At 47.1% G+C, this 18,204-nt stretch overlaps 1 long non-coding RNA gene and 1 other non-coding gene across 5 annotated transcripts; one reads left to right on the top strand and one right to left on the bottom strand.

Annotated features, from left to right (window-relative positions):
* Positions 1 to 5,054: 5,054 nt before the first annotated feature.
* LOC120657783 lies at positions 5,055 to 5,160 on the top strand. The gene has a single exon (XR_005668320.1). It is a non-coding gene; the product is annotated as a small nucleolar RNA R71 (small nucleolar RNA).
* Positions 5,161 to 7,646: 2,486 nt separating this feature from the next.
* On the bottom strand, positions 7,647 to 11,751 carry LOC120655520. 4 transcript variants are annotated; one of them, XR_005667563.1, is made up of 6 exons: positions 10,948 to 11,190; positions 10,561 to 10,825; positions 9,206 to 9,758; positions 8,852 to 9,013; positions 8,643 to 8,748; positions 7,647 to 8,358 (listed from the first exon to the last, which is right to left on the bottom strand). It is a non-coding gene; the product is annotated as an uncharacterized LOC120655520 (long non-coding RNA). The 4 variants fall into 4 exon arrangements; XR_005667561.1 differs by having other exon boundaries at positions 10,561 to 11,190; XR_005667562.1 differs by lacking the exons at positions 10,561 to 10,825; positions 10,948 to 11,190 and having other exon boundaries at positions 9,206 to 9,246; positions 9,366 to 10,554.
* Between the last annotated feature and the right edge of the window lie 6,453 nt (positions 11,752 to 18,204).

Below are 18,204 nucleotides of genomic sequence, written 5' to 3'. Positions count from 1 at the left end.
TCGTGGTTTAGAGTCTGACGAGCGGGACCTTTTCTCCTGCTGTGTTTACCACTGCTCGGCTCGTCCTGGAGAATTGGACGAGGACGAGCTTGCGGTCCTTCGCCACACCTTCTTTGAACGTCTTCTCTTTGATTGTGTGGTCGTAGGTTCTTTTGTCTGAGGTTTTGGTGCATCCCAAATTGCATGCCCTTCATCATCCTGTCGGTTCAGAATGTGCTGCTCTTCCCTCTGTTTGAATCTGAAGAACAAGTTCTCCTTCCCGACGCGGAAGCGGATTTCTCCTCTTCACACGTCTATCCTTGCTCTGGCGGCCCTCAGGAATGGTCGCCCAAGGATGAGCTCGATTCCGAGGTCGCCTTCTTGCGAGCTGCACACACATGTATGTTGGGGAGAGAGCAGGGTATAAGAGTTTCTCGTATATCACCATGGGCATAATGTTGACACTGGCCTCCAGGTCGCAGTTCATGCTCATATTGATCGAAAATTGAGCAGCTGGTCATGGGGACCCCTGGATCTTCTTGAATTGCTGCTACCGACGCGGAAGCGGATTTCTCCTCTTCACACGTCTATCCTTGCTCTGGCGGCCCTCAGGAATGGTCGCCCAAGGATGAGCTCGATTCCGAGGTCGCCTTCTATATCCATGACCACGAAGTCTGCAAGGACGAAGGAGTCTCGTACGCGGACCAGGACATTCTTGGCTATCCCTTCGGGATACCGGATTGTAGAGTCTGCGAGCTGCACACACATGTATGTTGGGGAGAGAGCAGGGTATAAGAGTTTCTCGTATATCACCATGGGCATAATGTTGACACTGGCCTCCAGGTCGCAGAGTTCATGCTCATAGTATTGATCGAAAATTGAGCAGCTGGTCATGGGGACCCCTGGATCTTCTTGAATTGCTGCTACCAGGCCATCCCATGTATCATTCTTTAGGGGATTCTACCAGCCTGCATGGTTAGTTCGAGAAGTCTGCCGGGGAAGGTTGCACCACCCGGTAGATACCATATGTAACACCCGGTTTATAAAAGAACATAAACCGAGCAATCATATACGTGCCAGGATCAAGTCACACATATATACAACAGAATGAACAGTATATCACAGCACATATCACGAATAAGACATAATAAATCAAAATACGAATGTTATTTATTACATTAATGACAAAAAATGTCTGATACAGCGGAAGCGAAGTACAAATACTGAATAAAACTCTCCGAAGCTGAGCAGGGCGCCACAGGGACGTCGACTGGGAGGACGAACGCCTAGAAGTCCTCGTAGTCCTGGTAGCGCTGGACGAACTCCCTCGTGTCGGCAGGAACTGAGCAGCAGTAGCGTAGCCAGGAGGAAAAAGTAGAGAAGAGGCAAGAGTGAGTACACAACTTGTACTCAACAAGTATAACACAAACTATGAGGCTCTAAGGTTAGCTGACTCAACTGCGTAAGCTTTTAGGTGTTGGCAAAATTTTGTTAAAACTATTTACTACAAGTTGATGAATTACCATTAACCCAGTTACATAGTAATTAGTCAAATTTAATCATGATACTACTGAGAACCAAACCAAAACCACCAAGGTAACCCCGAGAGGCACCTCCCTCGTCGGAAGGAGACAACCCCACTAATCAAAAGGAGGATATGGGCCGCTCATAACCGTGAGAACGGCTAGTATACCAGTTTTACACTCTGCAGAGGTTGCACATCTTTACCCACAAGTCGTGAGCTACGCTAGTTGTTCATCACACTTCCTTAGGTGAGATGACTAGCAAACTCACTACGAGGCCGTTACAAAGAATCTCGTTGGTAAGGCATAACCGCGAGAGATAGGTCAGCGACGATGGGGCCCACCTCCGGGGGTACAAGCACAGGAGCGCAATCCAAGCACAGACCAAGCCGGAGGAGCAGGGACCATTGAAGCTTACTACTCTTGCCCCGCAGGTAAGTTACTCCAAACCAAAAAGACCTAATTAGTAAGCCAAGTCTATCCCATTCTAGCCTTGTGGTAGCGCTGTTGTCCCAGGTTGTCGCTCTATGAACCGGTCCTTATGGAGAGTGGCCAACCAAGCACTAAGCACCGTGCTGGCCCCCTAAACCATGTTTCTACAAAAACCATCTTTTAACGAGACGTGAGCCACTCATCCACACAGAGGGCCACTCTCAGGATTAAGTTCAAGTAAACCATTCATCAAATTAATTAAAAAGGACCAGAGTGTGTTATAGCGCAGCAACCTAGCACAACTAACCAGAATGCAACCCAAGGATATATAAAGGATATAAAGTGGCTAGGACAGTCCTTATAGGCATACAGAATTAAATGCAGTATGAAAATGTATTTAAAAGTGATGGGTTGTTCATGTTATACTTGCCTTCCTCGTACTGCTCTGGCTGCTGCTCAAACTGCTCGAAAGATGGCTGCTCCGGGTACTGGTACTGGGGCTCCTCCGGTAACTCAGCGTCTACTCACGAACACATGGCCAAAACAATGCACAATAATAAGCATACAAGCAAACACTAACAAAAACTAAGAAACAGTACATCAATACATAAAAATAGCAAGAAAAACTAAGCCTAAACTGTTCTACATGTTACAACGTTCGCGTGGATATAAAGAACGCTTAAAACGGAGCTAAAACGCATTTTCTAGGCTAAAAACAAGTTCTAGGGGCTTATTTGTAAGAAAAATAGGGTTCCAGGAGCTTTTCTGCTAAAACCGAGGGCCTAGACGTAATTAAAGGATAAACCTAGGGTCTAAAGCGTAAAAACAGCAGCTATGGACGGTGGGTTCTATTTCTAGAAAAACCAAGGGGCTTCGTGTAAAATTCTGGGCGTAACTGTAATTTCTTTTGAACATGAGGTGGACCGCGGGTTGAAAAGGAAGAAACCGGGGGTCTCTTTTAGAAAAAGACCCAGGCCGAACCGTTACGCGCGATCCTAGGCCGATGGATCGAGATCTAGCGGTCCAGATCTGAAGGGGTAAGCGATCTAATCGTGTCCGCAAAAATCGGATCGGACGGTCAGGGAGAAAAGGGGCGCGCGGGGGCGGCGAAACGCGCCGGCGGCGAATTCCCGCGGCGGCGCAGCGCCGGAGAAACCCGAATTCGGCCTTCACGTGGCTGATTCGGGCTGCGGCTGGGCTCTGGAGCAGGCCCGTGGCATGAGTAAGCCACTGGAGCTCTCGGCGGGGCGCTGCGGGGTACGGGGAGGGGCGCGCGGCGGTGGGGGCGGCTCGGCGCAACAGAGCTCGCCGGCGTGCGTCTCGCTGGGGCCTCTGGGGTGCACTACAGACGAGTAGCTAGCGTAAAAGTACAGCGGGGTCTTGGGGGTGCTCACCGGGGGGGTCGTAGTGGACGGAGAGGCGACGTAGCGGCGCCGGCGACGAGTTCCCGCGGCGGCGCACTGCGGGGCTTGGTGACGAGGCCGGTGCCGGGGTTGGAGCGGGGGCAGCGGGCTCGGGGAGGGTCCTGGTCCCACGGAGACGCTCCTGCGGGGTCTTTCCGAGGAGTAGGCGCCGAGTGTCCGCGTGGCCGCGGCGGCGCTCGAACTCTGCACGGCGGAGCGAGCGGGCGTGGGGAGCTAGGGTTAAGGCGGCGCTGGTGTGGATGGGGTGCAAGGGAGGGCCTTGGGGGCCAATTTAAGGCCGGCGGGGATCCTGGGCGTCCGTGCCGTTGGGCACGCGGGCGAGCGTCTCGGCGGAAATCTCGGCTCTGTTAGCTCGCCGGGGAAGAAGATGGGGGATGACGGGTGGGGCCTTGTTGGCAGCGAGAGCGACGGGGCGCGCGGGGCTGACCAGTGGGCCTGGCTGTGCGTGGTGGAGGGCGAGCGCTCGACTGCGGGGTGTGGGCTGCGTAGGGCGAAGGGAGTTGGGCCTCGCGCTACGCGGTGTGGGCAGGCCCAGGGAGAGAGAAAACGGGCCGCGCGCTAGAGTGAAGGAAAGGAGGTCCACGGGCTTGAGCTGCAGGGCTAGCCCGGGGAGAGAGTGAGAGGGAGAAGGGTTGGGCCGGTTTGGGCTGGGGTCAGGGGTTTAGCTGGGTTTTGGGTTTTGCCTTTTCTATTTCTAAACTTTTCTTCTCCTAATTCAAACAAGGTTTGAATTCAAATACAAATTTGAATTCAACCACACTCAAATAAAAGTATGCACCAGCATGAATGCAACACAAATTTTTAAACTTAGACAAATTTTTAATTACTTGTGAAACAAAATTAAATTAAATGCCATACTAAACACAATAAACCTTAGAAATTTAAATAAGGCCAATTAAATTTATTAATAAATGCTGGAATTTAAATTAGGGTGTTACACCATACTTGCAGTTTCAACGGGAGATTCGGGTTGCCCCGAGATCTTCCCGTTCTCAGAGACAGGAGCAGTAGCAGCGATTTGAGCCAATTGTGTTTCTATCATTTTGTTGAAACTTAGTTGATTTTTATGAGCAGAATAAAGAGTTTCAACTTTAGCATGTATGCTTTCTAAAATTTTATCATTGGCAGCAAGCTTTCTGTTTAAGGATTTGTTGATTTTAGCTTGGCCCAAAGACTAAATCTCTCAAGGAGGGTTGGTTCGAATTGAAATTCGAGTTGAAATTTGAGTTAAAATTGTTACGTCCTCCTTGGAATAGTGGGCGTGTCTGACCCCACCCCTGGCCTCCTTGTGGGCGGAACCCGGTATTGTTGTCGTTGATGTAGGCTGCATCTTCATGGGTCTTGGGGCAGTCATTCCCCGAGTGTCCACTGTCACCACAAACCTCGCACGTAAAGTATAGTTCATGGCATGAACGGGAACAAGCATTTGTTGCCGATTCCCTTCATCAAACTTCTTCATTAGGACGTCCAATTTGGCGGTGAGCATGTCCGTCTCCTTGACGGTATGCATTCCACCTTTCGTTCTAGGCTGGGAATGCTCCTCGTTCTAGCCCTGGTTGGAGACCATTTTCTCGATTATGCCGTAGCCTTGGCAATTGTCAGGTCGAGATAGGCTCCTCCAGCAGCAGCATCAAGGTGGGTTCTGGATGTAGTCGTTAGCCCGTTGTAGAAGCTTTGGAGCACGAGCCACTCGTCCATCCCATGATGAGGACAGGAGAGTATGTATTTTTGCAATCTCTCCCAAGCTTCTGGGATGGATTCCATCCCATCTGCCGGAAACTTGAAATTCTTCCACGTAGGGCATTGATTTTTCCCAACGGGAAGAACTTGCCGAGGAACGCCGTGGAACACTTGTCCCACGTGCTGACGGTTTCCTTGTTCTTATAAAACCACTGTTTCGCTTTCCTCAGGAGGGAGAAGGGAAACAGGCGGAGCCTGATGGCGTCAGCCGTAACGCCTCGTATGGTTACGGTCTTGCATAACTCCAGAAAGTTCTGGAGATGGGTGTTGGCGTCCTCATTCGGCTTGCAACAGAATGGGCTAGCCTGCACCATGTTTATGAGGCTGGACTTCAGCTCAAAGTTCACGTCCCCAACATCAACGTTGGGTCCAGTTGCCACATTAGCAGCTAAGGGGACGGAGAAGTCGCGGAGAGTCTTCTCAGCCATGAGTTTAGTTGATGGTGCTTGGAAAGCTGGTTCGCTTGTCGACTGTGAGATCGGAGGAGGAACGACACAAGGTCGGACCCTTCTCACGAGCTTCTCGGGATTTTCAGCAAAGTTTGTCGGCAAGGAGAAACCAGACATACACTATCCTACTTTCATCCAATCAGGAGAAAACAAAAAGATAAACACATTAGCCTATATAAGCAGTAGCTACCTCTTACTTATATTGCCATGTTTATTTACTTTAGTAAATAACTTTACACCTAGTGCCATCCCTGGCAACGGCACCAAAAATACTTGTTGGCATTTCTTAGCGTCGCCACTAGGAGTGGTTAGTTCCTACCAGCGCCGACAGAAATGCTGGTGTGGTATGTCTTAACGTTTATAGAATGATCCGCAAGCACACGGATATACTGTTGTAGCATTTCACCCGGAAGTATTCAGGGTATCGTTATTTATATTTTCCCAAGAGATGGCTAGGTTGTGTAAAGTGTATTTACTTAGTTGCATAACCATGACACGTATGAGCAAGATGAAGGCCACTGACTATACAGGGGTAAGTGATAAATGAATGATAATCATGGGTAATGTGACACACACAGAACAGCCAACTCTCATGAATAAAGAATAAACAAGCAATCCTAAGGTTAGTGGGAGCATAGGCAAAGATTCCTAGTATACTATTCATGTTAGCGGATAAGTTACGTTAGCCACATTGCTTAGAGCTGCAAGTGCCGGGAAATTAGGGATATCGGGGAGAATGACCCGCACTGGAGAACATCCAGTCCCGTTTCATCTTTGCATGAACTCCTACACCGTACCCGGACGTCGGGGAGTACGCTAACCGAGAAGCAGCTTCCCGGTGGTCCAACAGGGCTGTCACCACCCGCGGTCTACCCCAGTCACACTGTGGAGCACCATTATATCCGAAGAATCCCGTATACCCGGACACCATGCCCGCATGTGAGGTCACTACCCTAGCACCCCCGGGTCCCCCACCCTTCGGATGGACAGGTAAGATGCTAAGGCAAGCCCGAACGCACAACGAACCGATATCCTTACCCAGATCATCTGGTCTAAGCATGCAAATAGAATAACTTGGTAAAGCACATATCAAGGCTAAGCAAGCTACGGACATAGCAAGATAACCAAGAACGAACTCTGAATGAATAGCATAAAGAAAGTCGGAATACAGAGCCATACCAGAGGCCGTGGATTACTCGCCGACCTCGAGGACGACTGGATTCGCTAAGTAGATGAAGTACTAGCCTAGCTCCACTACCCTAAGGAGTACAAATCACAAGAGAGTGTAGAGAAAGAGGCTTCCAAGTGGTGTGTGTGGTGTGAGTGGTGTGAGGCCCCTTATATAGCTCCTTGAGGTCGGTTCCCGCCAAGATAAATATGGAAACATCATCAACCGCCTTCAGGAGGATAAGATTGAGCTTCCCGCCAAAACTCAGCCCATTTTGCTGCCAGGAGGGGTCGGCCGACCCCCCCTGCGCTATTGGACACCGACCTTCTCTGGTACGCTGCCTGGTGGGTCCCGATGTCAGATGGTCGGTGCCGGGGCTTGGTTGGTCGATTTGGTCTGGTTTGTGGGCCTCCTTTGCTCATGTTACGCAGGACACGATCGTTTGTGACTTCTGTCTGCGTATTCGTCGTGTTTTCGTCTTATTCCGGACTTGTGCTTCTAAAATCGTAAACTCTCGAAACAACTGTGGAGCTAGATTAGTGATACAAATGTGAGTAAAAGGTATAATTTTTCTTCTTTAATGAGTACTAGTAGGGTGGCACATATTTTTAAAAAACCAGATAAAATAAAAATATTTAATAATATGTATGCATGAGAAGCAAGCGTATTTTCAAAAATCAAATAAGAAGCAACTACAATTAGTATCACACGCATTAAAATTATCCAATCCAATAACAAAAACAAGTCAAGCATACATATTATTGATGTTGAATTTATGTAAACTCAAGACTCAACTACCTTCAAAATTAAAAATATTATTCAATATAAATTTTATGGTACATCTTTTATGAGATCATTTTCACATATGCTTCGTATAATCACTCACGCTCACACAAAGACGCATCGAAGAAGACAATAAATAGGAGACAAGTTTTGGCAATGACCGCTCCAACCACTCATCGGCCTGTATGTTGGCTTCTATTCAACTTCGAAAGGACTGAACAACCTTACACAAGAATTACATCGCCATATGTTGCCTCTCCGTGAGGTAGTGCCCGCACAACTATCAGCAGCGATTTTCACACACACACGTACACTCTATGGGACCTGGCCTTCTCCCATTCGTGAGCCACATACTCCGGGAGAACTGGTCTTCCATGCTGATCCCGTGGCTCGTCGTGCTCCTCCGCTGCTGCCGCCAACTGCCACCTCTAAGCCATCCCTGCACCTTCGTAACTAACATGCCAGCACGTGCACACGCTAAACATGCTGAACACAACTTGGAACGTGGCCACACCGGTGTCCTGACCCTGACTCGGCCTGCAGGCACGAGCACACACATGCACCATCCTACTTGACACTGGTCGTGAACACAAGCACGAACTTCGTGCGACAGTGGACATGCTACGGATTCGATCAGACCCTAGCCTCTTTAGTAATCAACTGCATCAAAAAATGACATCAGTGGAACTTTCTTCATATCCCAAGGCTGTTAATATGTATTTCTTATATGAGTTAGTTGAACTGTAAGTCTGTAACAGCAAAAAGGAAGATATCTGCAATAGTAATGGATGGTGCTTCGTGTTCTTATTCTCCGATGACTCCTTTGGGCCATTTTCTCCCACTATTTTCTGCATTTCATTCTGCAAAAAGGGAAATAATTAATGATTCAGTACTTATGTTCAGCATCAAAAGATTTACTCTAAATTGATTTTTTGTAAAGATAAATACTCAGGATTAATTGCAGATCTTATACAAAATTTGTATTTCAGCCAACAAACGACATAATCAAGAATTCATATTCACTACTGAATCAGATGATATAGTGCCTTCCTCTGAACTAACCCAACAGCACAACACTGCTGTTGGCAACATATGTGTAGATCATAATGAGAATATCTGATTCTAGTCAGTGCATTCAAACTACCTTGTTAATCTTGAGATCTTCTGAGACAGTCCTGTACATAATGTAAACAGGTGGATATAAATTTCTTAGTGTTACTGCAACAAACCACACCTTCATCCTGTAGTATCTGCATGATTACAAATAGTAACACAGATGAGATACTGAGAAACAGAATTTTTTTTTACTAAGCTATCAAGGTGAACAGCCAAAGTAGGGATCCTTAGGATAACCTATGCCCGTATAGCTCCACTGCTCATTATGTGCATAAGAGACCCCGCCATCCCTCTTCTCCCATATAATCACCCTACCAGCTATAGTAAGATCGCGGTCGAACCACACAATCCACCACCACATGTCTGAACCCCAACCTCAAGATAACCTCCTTTGGTTACCTGCGAAACAAAAAGCAAGATACTGTTACTAATTGATCATAATGTGTACCACCACCTAACACACAGTAAAAGAAAACTTTTGTTCCTGAATAATACATGTATCACTGGTTAAACAGGAACGTGCTATCATATCAAAATTGCAGCACAGGATGTAAGGTACTCCCAAATCAGTAAGCTGTCTAGGCTTGATACCTTGGAGATGGGCTTCATGTTCATGTTAACCTGCAATCCACCTGTAAATTCCAAAAAGATGAGTACTTTTTTCAAACAAAGATGGACCTTTATCTACCAGTGCAAGAGAATAACTTCGATAATTCAAACTGAGAACTGCAGACAAGAAGAAGAAAAATACAAAATTATCTGCTGCTTATATATTCTCTTCCATTGTTCGATGTGCCATTAGGCAGTAAGCATATACAACTTTGTTCTGCCCATACCTGGAAAGAATATGACCACTGAATAAATAAATAATCGCATATACTGAACAAATAAATAATCGCAAGTGCAACTAATGAGCAACTCAGGTGACAAGTTCTTGCCTCTAAAATCGATAAATGGCTTGCAGATCGTGTGCTGGATTCAAGGATGCATCTAGAACTACATGATTTGCAACATGTTGTTTAATGCTTAGAGATCCAGCACGAGTTGATATCAACCCGAATTTTACTCTTGCATTTTCAGGGTCATTAAACATGTCCACAAGATTTTGTCGATCAGAAGATGGAGTGCTCCTATCAAGCCTGTTCTGCATGATATGGATATATGATATTTGCAAAATCAGACAGCCATGAGCCAGGTTCTTAATATTTCTAGGCATCAAACAGTCATTACCACCCTACTCATGAGCATGCAGACACAAAGTATAAGAACCAAAAGAAAACAGCTCAAAAGTAACAAACATGAAAAAAAAAACCATTTAGGAAAAAAAAACTTCCTATCATGCCAAGTACCAAGTTAATCTTTTAGAAGTAGATGGGCCAAATTGCCGGGAGCAAAAGTAAAACTAATCTAACTGAAACTTCGAATTCAGGTAGGTCCATAAATCAAAATTTATAATAAACAAATGGGATGAACTGCGAAAGGGGGGAAAAGGCACCCTTACAACTCTGCCAAACAAAACTCACCACCAAAAAAATCATCACACTCTGTTATCCAAGCATATCATATAAGTTCTGCCAGAATTTGATTAAAACTATAGAACTGTCGATCCTTGTTCTCCGCTCGGACAATGCCAATTAATTTTATGATCATGATTAGCTTGTAGCATAAAAGAAGATCTCAGAATACTATCAATTTAAAGGTAGAGTTCACGAGGTGCTTTAAACCATGATATAAATCAGGTACTCAAATTCTCAAACTGAATAGTTAACCTATCATACAACGATTCATATAGTTCAAATGCCAAAAGTAATTTAATGAAGCAGAACGATTGTTTCCGCTAAATATAATATTAGAGCTGATATACTGAGCATCTAAATTGCAAGCCTGTAGCAGAAAGATTGTTGAAATCATGGCACCATGACATCCAAAAATGAGGGCAGGAATACCTCAGGGAGGACGCAGCTACATGGAGATTGAGGTCATCTTCAGGGGATCCCTTCACGTGTAGGAGGCAGAGGGGGACGATCCTTCCTGATGCAGGGGCGTGGTGGTGATAGGGCAGATGCGGTCGTGAAGCCCCTCTGGAACCACCAGCTGCTCACTCATCTTTGCCGATGGTCACAAAAATCTTATCATGCGATGCTCATTCAGATGAGTCTAGGGAACATCCGACCCATCTCCATATGTGTATCCTTCGCTGGGCATCGTCCGCTGCCGCCGCACCCAAAAAACCATAGAGAATGGGCAGATCAGATCGACAAACATCGAATGGAGAGGGAGATCCCCTCAAAGAAAAAAAACAGAGAGAGAGAATGGTATGGTGATGATGGCACGTTCTGCTCGTGTGCGGAGCTGTGGCCCGTCAACAGCAACGGCGTCGGCAGCGGACCAGCCATGGCATTTATTGTGAGGCCTCCACCACCACGCCGGCGCTCGACTCCTCCGTGACCTCGACGGCGCTCGCCCACCATGACCTCGGTGCGCTAGCCCTCGTCGACCATGGTGGAGCTTTCCCTTGTCCACCACGGCGGCGAAGTTTGGATACGGCATTGTCGGGAGAGAGAGACAGAGAGAGAGGTGTCCCTGCGGAGGTCCACACCGGCCGTAGCCGCATCCTGCGGCCGCCGGCCGCACCGACAGTCCCGACGGCCAGATCCCCCGCTCGCCGACCTTCCCCACCGGATCCCTTCCCACGCCGGCCATCCTCGCCACTGCATCCTGCGCCCGCTGGATCTGGGAGAGACAGAGAGGCACCACCGTCCCCGGTGCGGCATCCCGCCCCCGTGCTGCTCCCCGTCAAGCCGCCACCACGTCTGCTGCGGTTCGGCCTCCGCGGAGGCGGGGGGACGCGGGGAGCTCCCATGCTGGCCACCGGCGGGCTGGATCAAGGAAACCAAGGAAATCACGATGGTCTATAGAAGGAAATCACGAAAGGCCGCCGGCTGCAATCACGGAAGGCAAAGCTCTTCCTCTGTCCGCCAGCTGCAATCACGGAAGGGCATGGAAAGGCAGCGATCGAGGAGGATATGCTTTCGCGGGGATTGGATGCTGCAATCACGGAAGAGATGACGACCACGGAAGGAGAGGAGGGTAGGTTTCGCGGTGAGAAAAAAAGGGCTCGCACGGCAGAAACATCGCGGAATCAGTTGTTTTGTCGTGCGGGGGTTTTCATCGAGCCTGGTTGAATCAAAAAATTTCTGATTTGTGGGCCCTCCGTGAGAGGGTGGGGATAACATTTTGGTGGAGATTATTTCAATTGTTTTCGTTTCTTATAGTATAGATATAGTTGATGGTAATATTTCGCGCTTAACGACCGTCAACCCGTCAACACCAGTAACCCCTCCAGACAAAGCTTCCTTACAAGAAACCGTTAAGGGGGTAACAGCTGTCATGAATAGTGAATGGGTACCTGAAGGAAGATGTTAATCGAAGCAATTCGATTACAAACCCCCTTATATACTCTTCCTTGTTTCATCCAAGGAACTGTTGTCTCAGCTCATTACAGCCCCACAGTCGGAGCAAATATCATGTCAGCATCCTTTGCGCTTAGCCACCTAAGCGACAACCCATTGCTCCCGACCTTAAGATCCCTCTGGAGTGGACCTCGCTCCACCATGGAAGGGATCGGAATCTTGCACGATGTACCTGTTTGGTACGTTAAGACTGAACTTGCCCTAAACTTTCATATTTTCGAAGTCCAAGACTTTGATATTTTGATCGGACATCCCGTCGAGAAGATGTTCCAAAACATTTCTCCTCTAGGAACACTCGATGTAACTCTGGGGGTAAGGACATAAGCTTACCAATCCTTCGGTCAAAAGATTCCATGACTGAACCTACGCCCCAAGAAGAAACAGTCGATGAGGTTGAAGCCATCCTTCCCGTAGAAACTCCTGAATCCTCCTTAGAAAACGATGCTGAACTCTTTACTGATGTAGAGGACGATCATGATGAAACCTTTGAGTTACCTACTCATGAACAACCTCCTCATAGACCTATAGAACTGAAGCCTCTTCCTTCTGGGCTCCGCTATGCTTTCCTAAATGATAACACTGAAACCCCCGTCATCATTAGCGACAAGCTATCTGACGAGGAAACAACAAAATTAATTGATGTTCTGGAAAAGCATAGGGCCGTGTTCGGCTACTCACTCCAAGACCTAAAGGGAATCAGCCCTACCCTCTGCACGCATCGTATTCCAATAGATCCTACAAAAGCACCTTCCAGAGAACCTCAGCGTAGGCTCAACAATACGATGTGAGAGGTTGTCAAGAAAGAGGTCCTGAAACTCCTACATGCCGGGATAATCTATCCCGTGCCACATAGCGAGTGGGTTAGCCCAGTCCAGGTAGTGCCGAAGAAGGGAGGTATGATGGTCGTTGAAAATAACAAAAACAAGTTAATCCCTCAACGAGCCGTCACGGGATAGAGGATGTGTATAGATTACCAAAAACTCAACGCAGCCACAAAGAAGGATCATTTTCTGCTTCCGTTCATTGACAAAATGTTAGAACATCTAGTTAAGCATTTCTTCTTCTGTTTTCTTGATGGATATTCGGGTTATCATCATATTCCCATCCATCCCGACAACCAGAGGAAGACCACGTTTACATGCCCCTACGGAACCTATGCTTATCATAGGATGTCGTTTGGGCTATGTAACGCTCCTGCATCATTCCAAAGATGCATGATGTCTATCTTTTCCGACATGATCGAGGAAATCATGGAAGTTTTCATGGACGATTTATCCGTCTATGGAAAAACTTTCGATCATTGTCTTGAAAATTTAGACAGGGTCTTACAAAGATGCCAAGAGAAGGACCTGGTTCTCAATTGGGAAAAAATGACATTTCATGGTCCGTGAAGGCATCGTCCTCGGACACCTAGTGTCCGAAAGAGGAATAGAGGTGGGAAAAGCCGAAATTGAGGTCATAGAACAGCTTCCACCTCCGGTGAATGTTAAGGGCATTCGTAGCTGCCTAGGTCATGCGGGGTTCTACAGAAGATTCATTAAGGACTTTTCACAAACTGCTAGACCCCTCACAAGCCTATTACCTAAGGATGCACCCTTCGAGTTCACCAACGAGTGCTTAAAAGCCTTTAACACTTTGAAAAAGGCACTCATCTCGGCTCCGATCATCCAACCACCTGATTGGAGCCTTCCCTTCGAAATAACGTGTGATGCTAGTGACTTAGCTGTTGGTGAGGTCTTAGGCCAAACCAAAGATAAAAAGCATCATGCAATCGCTTATGCTAGCAAGACGCTGACTGGAGCCCAACTTAATTATGCAACCACAGAGAAGGAGCTCTTGGCAGTTGTCCTTGCTATAGACAAGTTTAGATAAAGAGGAATAGAGGTGGGAAAAGCCGAAATTGAGGTCATAGAACAGCTTCCCAACCTCCGGTGAATGTTAAGGGCATTCGTAGCTTCCTAGGTCATGCGGGGTTCTACAGAAGATTCATTAAGGACTTTTCACAAACTGCTAGACCCCTCACAAGCCTATTACCTAAGGATGCACCCTTCGAGTTCACCGACGAGTGCTTAAAAGCCTTTAACACTTTGAAAAAGGCACTCATCTCGGCTCCGATCATCCAACCACCTGATTGGAGCCTTCCCTTCGAAATAACGTTGTGATGCTAGTGACTTAGCTGTTGGTGAGGTCTTAGGCCAAACCAAAGATAAAAGCATCATGCAATCGCTTATGCTAGCAAGACGCTGACTGGAGCCCAACTTAATTATGCAACCACAGAGAAGGAGCTCTTGGCAGTTGTCCTTGCTATAGACAAGTTTAGATCTTATCTGGTTGGAGCAAAAGTTATTGTTTATACTAATCATGCAGCTTTAAAATACTTGCTCACCAAGAAAGATGCTAAACCTCATTTAATAAGATGGATTCTCTTACTCCAAGAATTTGACCTTGAAATAAAAGATAAAAAGAGAGTAGAGAATACTGTTGCAGATCATCTATCGCGTATGCAGGTTACTAACTTGCAGGAACCGCCGATAAACGACTTTCTACATGATGACATGCTTCTAAAGGTGATGGACTCTACCCCATGGTATGCAAATATCATGAACTTTATGGTTGCAGGATATGTGCCACCAGGGGAGAATAAGAAAAAGCAGATCTACGAGAGCCGTCGACACCTTTGGGACGATCCATACCTATACATGGTATGCTCAGATGGTCTGCTAAGACGATGCGTACCCGCAGCAGAAGCCATACAAATCATCGAGAAGTGCCACACTGCAGCATATGGAGGCCACTATGGAGCATTCAGAACTCAAGCAAAAATCTGGCAAAGTGGTTTCTTCATGCCAACAATGTATGAAGACACCAGAGAATTCATTCAAAGATGTCGAAGGTGCCAGATGCATGGTGGCATAGCAACTCGCAATGCAATGCCCCTCACAAACAATCTTCAAGTCGAGCTATTCGACGTTTGGGGCATCGACTTCATGGGACCATTCCCAAAGTCCCAAGATTGTGAATACATATTGGTGGCAGTAGAGTACGTATCCATGTGGGTGGAAGCATTACCATGCAGAGCTGCTGATGCCAAACACGCACGAAAGATGTTCCAGGAAGTCATTTTCCCTCGGTTTGGAACTCCGAGAATGGTCATAAGTGACGGAGGGTCACACTTCATTGACAAGACCTTCCGAAACTACCTAAGGGAGTTAGGAGCCAAGCACAACATTTCCACTCCATACCACCCACAAATCAACGGTCAAGTAGAGACATCCAACAAACAAATCAAAAATATCCTGCAAAAGACCGTCAACGAGATGGGGAAGGGATGGAAAAGTAAGTTGCCTGATGCACTCTAGGCATACAGGACAACATACAAAACCCCCATCGGGATGTCCACATTTCAACTCGTCTACGGCAAAACATGCCACCTGCCAGTGGAACTAGAGCACAGAGCCCGCTGGGCCATCCGGTAATGGAACATGGATTTGAAGCAAGCCGGAAAGAACCGACAGATCCAACTAGCAGAATTGGAAGAATAGAGAGAGAAGGCTTACCACAGTGCCAAGATTTACAAAGACAGAACAAAATGATGGAACGACAAGAGGATCAAGCCGAAGGAATTCAAACCCGAAGATAAGGTACTATTGTTTAATTCCAGGGTTAAGCTCTTCGGCGAAGGAAAACTCCGAAGCAAGTGGAAGGGGCCATATACCGTCGTCAACGCATCATCACATGGAGCCGTCACACTCCAAGACGATGAAGGTAAGTTGTTCAAGGTAAATGGCCAGCGTTTAAAAGTTTTTCATATGCCATATAACTCCAGTGACGAGTTTGATATTATAAATTTAGTAGAATTTGACACATTTCAAATTCCTCAGCCCCAAAACAAAATCCAAAACCACTTGCATGGGGGCCACCTCGTGCCCCCTGAACCGTGAGAGAAAACTGAGAGCCAGAGGGGCCCAAGTGGGGCCGGCCGAACCCCTGGGTTGGCCGACCCCACCTGGCAGCTGCAGCTCTTCAAATTTTGTATTCGGGTCCCCTCAAACAGCCACTTCTCTTTTCCATACGTGCCGGGCTGCAGAAAGGAAATTTTCACCCAGTTTTGGCTTTAAAATGATCCTCTCCTTCTTCTTTCTTCCTCACCTCCATCTTGATCTTCTTGCTCTCATCCCCTCCACAAACTCTAATCATTCCCCATGGCCGGCAAGGCAATCATCCCGTTCAACGAAACTTCATCCACGTTCGCCCTCGAGGGAGAGCCCTCGCCGGTGAACCTCACCCTTGCGGTCATGGAAATCGACCAGGAAGCCGAACACATCACCAAGATGCCATTGGCGGTCATCCCTGCACCAGCACCGAAGGGGGAGGTGAGGGGCACCGACAAGGGGCCGGAAACCACCCAGCGGCCCCTCGTCCTCCCGCTCGACGCCGCGCACCGTTAGGAAGATCTCCGCCAAGAGGGGCAGGTGCCCGGGCTCAGGTGGTTTTGCACGTTTGACAACGGGGATGCTCGCACCGAAGGACGTCTCCAAGCGCCTCTTCGCCGACCCGCTTCCGCCGATACCGTTAGAGGAGAGACAGGAACACGTATATTCGCTGTACACAAAAAGTGGGGATGTCGTTAGCCATAACTATGTAACTACACCCACACGCACGACCACGACACCCTTGCCTCCACAACGTTTTCACGTTGTAGGCATCCGTACCCCAGGCGGTGGGTACGGCAAGGGGTTGATGCCCGGACTATCTCCTAAGGATAAAGGAGAAGCTGAGTCCATGGCATCCTCCCCTAAGGGTGCCAAGCACATCAAGAGACACATCCTCCCTCCTCCGATCATGCGTCCTAGTGGGCAGTATGAGAGCGAGGATGAGCAGGTCCTCAAGGGACCTAAGGTCGCCCAGCTCCTCCGCACAGTAATCAAACTTCGTGATGGGCATAAGGAGCTTAGCGACCGTGTGGCGGAGCTCACGCTAGAGCTCAAGTCCATCAAGGACGACTACAGTACGCTCCTCCGCGGTCTAGGCGTTAAAATAGAACGCCTGGAAAAGCGAGTTGAGAAGGGCAACCTCTAGATTGCACATCACCCTTCACAGTATCCTTTGGGCACATTACCACTTTACTTTTCAGCATTTATTTTAATGTATTTCCCTTCAAATGTAATGTGCCCCCATATTTGATAATTTAGTAAAAGATCAACTCCCCGGTTTTCATACCGGCAGAGTTTTGTTTTGTTTCCATGTGATTTTGAATAAGATCGCAGGCAAAAGACCAGTGTGGGGGAGCAGCACGTAGCTAACACAACACACAGCACCGAGACAGGCCACACACAAAAAGGACAAGGCTAGAGGGGCCACCCTTGGGCCGGCCGACCCATGGGTTTGGCCGAGCCCAAGGAGAGCCCACCTCGGCCCAGCTTTCTCCTAGACCCCGGTTTATATCTCTACTTTTGTTTCCCCGATGTTCCAATGAAAATCCTGCACAAACAAATAAAAATTAAAAAGAACTATGCAATCCATGCACTTCATGATAAAATTTGCATACTCTTTATTCCTTGTGTTTACCTCATTCTTGTGAACCAATTCATGATAGGGACCCCATGCTAATCTAGTAATTGACTTTAGCGATATGGTTAAAATGAATGGAACCTACTTCTCCCTTGCAAAGTACTTGGAATTTCTTTTAGAAAAAAAATAAAAAAATTTAAAAGCATGGCTCCTCGTTTGTTTATGAAATTCCCATCCAAGGCCATATATTGTTCAAAACTTAAAACCTTCTACATATGTAACTTGTTATCTCTTTGAGCTTTGTCAAATTGTTGTGACCCTTTTTGAGAGATGCATTTCATACTCCCATGATCAAGATCACGTACACTCCACATATTCTGCCAACTTCTACACTGGAAGTTGTGCGTCCATTCCACAAAATAAAAACTCCATGTTATTCATGGCTATTCTCTCTAAGTTGAAAGGACATGGGCTAGTAAAAAAAAGGAAAAAAAATGGAAACATGAAGGTCCAAAGCATTCAAAAGAGAAAGAAAAGAAATTTGGACACATGAAGGTCCAATGTGTTTCAAAAGAAAGTTAGCCCATGTCCAAAAGAAAATAAGAG

The sequence above is a fragment of the Panicum virgatum genome, chromosome 1N, assembly GCF_016808335.1.
Source record: "Panicum virgatum strain AP13 chromosome 1N, P.virgatum_v5, whole genome shotgun sequence".
In the NCBI taxonomy this organism is placed as follows: Eukaryota; Viridiplantae; Streptophyta; class Magnoliopsida; order Poales; family Poaceae; genus Panicum; species Panicum virgatum.
The sequence above is the reverse complement of the archived record's forward strand: the minus strand, read 5'-3'. Positions and strand labels throughout refer to the sequence as shown.